The sequence below is a fragment of the Xiphophorus maculatus genome, chromosome 1 (genome assembly GCF_002775205.1).
Source record: "Xiphophorus maculatus strain JP 163 A chromosome 1, X_maculatus-5.0-male, whole genome shotgun sequence".
NCBI classification, from domain to species: Eukaryota; Metazoa; Chordata; class Actinopteri; order Cyprinodontiformes; family Poeciliidae; genus Xiphophorus; species Xiphophorus maculatus.
This window is the reverse complement of record NC_036443.1, coordinates 4,504,447-4,510,446: the sequence shown is the minus strand read 5'-3', so window position 1 is coordinate 4,510,446 and position 6,000 is coordinate 4,504,447. Positions and strand designations below refer to the sequence as shown.

General features: G+C 38.3%; 1 long non-coding RNA gene across 1 annotated transcript; it reads right to left on the bottom strand.

Moving 5' to 3' along the window:
• Nucleotides 1-333: 333 nt before the first annotated feature.
• Nucleotides 334-1,374, bottom strand: LOC111605931. Its single transcript, XR_002751916.1, has 2 exons — nucleotides 1,156-1,374; nucleotides 334-468 (listed from the first exon to the last, which is right to left on the bottom strand). It is a non-coding gene; the product is annotated as an uncharacterized LOC111605931 (long non-coding RNA).
• Between the last annotated feature and the right edge of the window lie 4,626 nt (nucleotides 1,375-6,000).

The window sequence follows — 6,000 nt, the reverse complement described above, 5'->3', positions numbered from 1 at the left end:
GGCCAAATATAACAAATGGCGCTCAACTAGATTCGGCTATGGAGCCCGTGGGTGTGAATAAAATACCATTAGACAAAAGTATGTTTAAGTTATTGTATTCAACTTGTTTTTTTTCTTTCATATATATATGGAGATATGCAATAATAATAATATTTATAATAACAGTGATTTTCTATAATATAACCAAAAACACAACAAAGGAAGAGAAAAAAAAAAACAACAAGCACTCAGCAACAAAACAATAAACCCTGATGTCACCCAAGAGTTTCTATTTTGGTCCATTCATGAATCCAAGGTGATCAATAGTCCATCAATCAATATCTGATTGTTTTCTTTTTTTCCAAGATCCAGAGCAAATAGGTCCAGAATGAAAAAAATAGCTTGGTTCATTTAAATCCTACCGCGAAGCTGCGGTGATCCGGTAGCTCGCCATCCTGACGTGACACCGGGGGTGGGAAAAAACCTGACCTAAACAAGGTCATGAATAAAAATAAAACAAATTAGCTGTCATGTTTAAACATTGTTAAACTGTTATCCAAAATAAAAAAACATTCAACAATTACAAAAAAATAAACAAATAACTATATTCCATAAAGTGTTTTCTCATGATTTTTTTCAAATGAATTTCCAATTAAAGATCGCGATCAAATTCAAAGTTACATTCAGATTCAAATCAAGGGTATAGACCTTATTAAAGTTACCGGTAAAAGGTACAAATCAAATTAAAGTTACCGGTACAGATCAAATTAAAGTGCACTTTCACATTATATCTAAGTTTAATTGACGCAGTCAATTAAACTTAATTGACTTCCATATCGTTTCAATAAACAATTGTTTTTTTTTCCCTTTTTTTCCCCCGTTGCGCAACTCCCCAATAAAAACAAATGACCAAGCCCAGAGTTCTATAGGCCGTTAGCAAAAATCAATCAAAAAAATAACTAAAACTGTCCTAAAAGGACAAATCTACAAAAATCAAAAGGCCTATTTAATATTTTAACAATATATAATCTATTCGGCCACAAAATTAACAAAAAGAAAATGACCTTTTAAATCAATAAATAAACTTTTCAGTCATTAATGCACAGATTAAGTGGGCGTGTCGCCACCGCATTTCTATTTCCAAAGAAAACAAAGTACGTAAATTAAACGACTCACCGTCGAGCGGTCGACAGGAAACACCCAATTTAATCCTTCGGTCCTTTTTGTAAGCCTCGATCCAGCCGTATTCTTCTATAAGTTTAGAAGACGCCGAGACGAGCAGCTGGCCACAGGGACAGCAGCAACAGCGATTGAGATCCGAGTCACCTGTGACCCGTAACTTAAAGGGTGCTGTCAGATTGACCCGCCAAAATAAAATACGGGTTCCTTATTTTGTGCAGGTTACAGGGGCATCACTCAATAAAATGTGAAACATTCCATTTTCTTACTTCCCTCAATATACTACAGGTGATGTTAGCTTGTGCACCAAGCTAGCTAGGCGGAAAACAGCTGACAAGAAACAGAAACCAGTGCCCTAAAGCATCCAGATACACAGATAGCTATATGGGGGAAATTTTCCGCCATAATCCAAGAACACACATTTTTCAGTTTGAAAACAGGATTTCATATCTTTCTTCTCAAAACGTATAATTCTTGTACTCAAAACTTCTCCTTGTGCTCACACTTGCTTGGAGAGTCTCTGCTATGATTCTCTGCTTGCTTACAAAACATGGAACTGCCTTTCGGCACAGTCGCCTGGAAACCTCTCAGCCAATAGAATGAAAGTGTTGTACTGGGTGCATTTGTTTCCTTCCAGCAGGTGTATCTGTGTGGCTACTATGGATTGTAGCAACCTGCCCAACATCAAACGCCAAATGTGTTGAGTGAGCAGGACTGCAGGCCTAAACTTGTCATAGGTTTGTCATTTTTCAAATTTTTGGGAAATGTCACAAAGAATTTTGGTCATCTCCAGAAGTGTGCCGGAGCTGGATGGGGATAAAAGACAATGGATTACATGGAAGCAGGTCGGACACATGTAAGAGGATTGGTCTTGTGTCCAATACGATGTGGGGAAACAAACAGACGAACAATCAGCCAGCTGTAAACCCGAACTCAACAACGGTTATTATAATCTGCCTTCATCTCCTCCTCCACAGTCAGCAACCTATCCTTATCGCCCATTGTGTTTCTGGTAACTAACGGCACCACAAACCAAAGTAGCTGTCCTTCGTCAAATCTTATCAGTTTAATCTGAGAAATTTTTCCTCAAGTAAAATTTCTCTGATGAAATGCCTTTACTTTCTGTTTTGTTGCAACACCCTCCTTTTATACTTCAACCAACCTCTGCATCCTCTCAACCCCCCCCCCCCCCTCCATGCTGGCCAGCAGACAGTACAAAAGAGGTTTACTCTAATCATTTCTATAATCACCCCCTGACCAATAAATACCCCTGTTTCTGTCCAGCATGATACGGAAAATTGTAGGTCATCATCCTAAAGTCTTTGCAAGCTGAACCAGAAGAAACAAGCATCTTTAAATAAAATCTGTGGCAAAAAAATAAAATAAAATAAATACTGAATGTTTAAAATTGTGAAAAAGCATCCTTTGCATACATTAATGACAAAAAATATCATTGAAAGTTCAGAATATTTGTTGTTTTATTCATCAAGAGGACAATCAGACAATCAAGAGGAATGTATAAATGTAGCGAGAATCTATTGTGCTTTCATCAACCGCATGATGGTTGATGTCAAAAAAAGAAGACGTTAGATAAGTAATGCAGTAAAGACCTTATTTGTTGTATGGTCTTGAAACTGTCCATAGCACTCATTTTAATTTTGAAAATAATAATTCATCAATTATGCATCAGTGATTATATAGACTACTTTCCGCCAAGCTCAAATTAATTTTCATAATTTTAATAATTTATACAAATATATACAATAAATGGATAAATGAAATCAACTGGGAAACCCACATTTTTGTTGGTTGTTCAAACTAAATCTTTCTGACAAAGATTTCAGTTTATAATGATTAACGTTGGATATAAAAGACTCAAAGTCCTTGACCCAAAGTCAAAGTCTCTGCATAACTTTTATCTCTATCCCTATGCCTACGTCTACATTCTCCCACTGCAAGGAGGAAGACCAAAATGTATCACTTGAGAAGATCCAACTGAAAGCCCCTTCTCAGGACTTGCTATACGTTTACATTGATCCCCAAGTCCCTAAATCTAACCATGGATCAGAACCCTGATCTTCACCACATAAACAAAATAAAACCAGAACTCATAAAATCCTAACTGGATTGTTTGTCTTTTGCATATGCATGAACCCCACAGTATGGTGTGTCTGTAATGGATATTACTTGTAATGGATATCCAATCCTTGCACTAGCATCCAATCCAGTGCAAGGATTGGATATCCCTGACCTGGTTAGCACAACCCTGAACTGGTTATGTTAAGGGGTTAATAGTAAAGTGGACTAAACCTTAGCTATTGAATTTTCTTTTGTTTGTTAAAACACCTATGTCTTCCAATACTTTTCTGTCTGAGAAAATCCTAATTTTATTAAGTAAAGTGAAATCTACATTCCAAGAAGTGACAGCTTGTAGATAAAAGTTGCTTTATCTGTAGAAACAAGAAGCCTGTCTCCAGTCAGAACAGCGTTTGCAGTTCAAAGCAGATGAGTTACTGAAGATCTGTGGAGTCTAAAAGCAGCAGAGGCCTTTCATCTGGACCTGTTTCCTCGTTTGCCTGGGTTCTTTTGCTTTTTATGTGTGTATGCGCACCAATACACACATGCAGTGTTGTACTAGGGTTTTATGATTTGTGTTGTGCCTGAGCGAACAGGCGTCTTGCATGTGCACTATTGTTCAAGCAGTAGCTTAAACGACAAAGAAGGCTTGGTTTATTTCCACATTCTTCCTTTTGTGTGTAAGAGTTGGGTTAAATAAATTGAGTTCCTATATTATCTGAGAGGAAAAGAATTGAATTGTTAGAAAATTCACTGAGCATCTCCAGTTTGACCTTCTTCAGCCACTCAATGTTTTATCCCCATGTTAATGTACTGTACGTCCTTTTACTCCTCAATATGGTACTCCACCTCTCTGATTTCAATTATCAATTATCTTTTCACAAAGGCTTCCACCGCTCACCCAATCCATAATCTCTTCATACACAAGTCAAAAGAAATCAGCCACGATGTCAGGGAGAGAATAGTAGCATAAGATCCCAATAAAATAGACCGAAGCTATAAATGTCAAAACGTCTATAGGGAGCATGAATGTTTTTGGAAGCCGCTGATGTTCATATTCCTTACATTGCATACCTCTACAACTTTTACTTCTCACATGTTCCGAATCCTCAGGTCAGAGGATGTAAACACATCCCAGCTTCTATTCTCCACCTAAACAGAGTTCATCAGCTGCTGCTGCAGCTGCTCCTCCTCTCAAAGCCGCTGTCTCCACAGTTCATCTGTAGGCTTTCTACACGTCCATAATCGGATGGACGGGCCGCACATGGGAACACATCCATATCTCAAAAGTGCTTATGGAGTCAGTGTTTACATATTTCATGACTGAGGCAACAACGAGTCATAATGGCTGAATTACGGCGACCGTACAACTGTCTCACAGGGTGCCACGTTTTATTGGCACCCGTGGTGACTGACTTGCGCTGACATACCAGCGTAGCGAGAGGCGTATGGATGTATTGCGAGTTCTCTGATTGACAAGAGGATATTAAAAGTCTTGTGGGGTCTCACCTCGTCAAATTTAAAAGCTTCCCAGGTTTGGCACTCAGCTAGGCTATTATCCTCACGTGCAAGAAGCCTCCCATCCCAGACCACACACACTCACACACTCACCCCGAGAATGGGCTTTTATTGGTGTGGCACCTTTTAGTACATCAATTTGGAAAAAGAAAAATGGAGTCCAGGACTTTTAACTAGTTTGAAATATTTCTCCAAAAAAAGTAGAAATGCCCTCTCACTTTCTACTTATAGATTATAAGTCACTTTCCTATTGCTTTTGTACATTTTTCCCCATTGCATTTGGCAAGTAAATAAAAGCAGAAGCGTTTATTCAGGTCTGAACCAAACACACTTTAATAATGCACTATTTTTGCCCCTCGTTGCATGCTAAATTTCAATCCAGTCTTGCAAAAATCCTCGGCTCATTCCGGCGACCTAGTTTACAGCTCCCGCCTCAGAGACACGGAGAGTGGGTGCCTTTTGAAGATGCGCTGAGCAGCTCAGCATGACAAGCCCATTACAGAGCCGCGGGAGGAGAAACCCCTCAATTACCAAACGGTGAGAGGAAAGCAGTGCTCTCCATTCACTTAAACGTGGTTTTTATGCCTTAATAATAAAAATATATTAATGTTTTGATACACGGTTACGTACTCCCTCTCAGCTCCTGTTGGAATCTCATGTGCACCAAAATTAGGGCTTAATTAAGGCTCTTCCTGGCACTGCCAACCCTTCATCAGATTGGAAACAGTTTAACAAAAGGTGAGTGAAATTTAAATGGAATAATGAAATTCTACTAAGAAACTTCTAACTGGGCTGATATTAATCAAAAACTAATAGATTATTCCTTTAACATTTAGCCGGTCCAAATTTTGCAACATTTGTGACCTTCGACCTCAGTTCTAGAATGGAGGACATCTGGCCTGTAAGCGCAGGTTTCTGCATCAGGTTAACACGTTTTTTTTTTTCACTGACAAATAAAATCTTTAACAAAATTTTTTTTTATGTACAACAAAAAGTTAATAGATACAAAAATATCCAGCAGCTCTTATTCAAAAGCAGACTTGGGAGTCCCTTCCTCACAGATTAATATGACGAGGATCCATGTCCAAATCTTGTTGCTAAACTAAAAAAAGTTTTAGACTAAAAAAACAAAAATCTATCATGAAGCAAAAAAACTCAGTTGGTTTTGAGTTTCAGTTTGATTACCAGCAGGGTAATCTTTAGCTTTGGGGGGGTTTTGCACAGGAAGCAGGACAAGTTGCTGTAGTG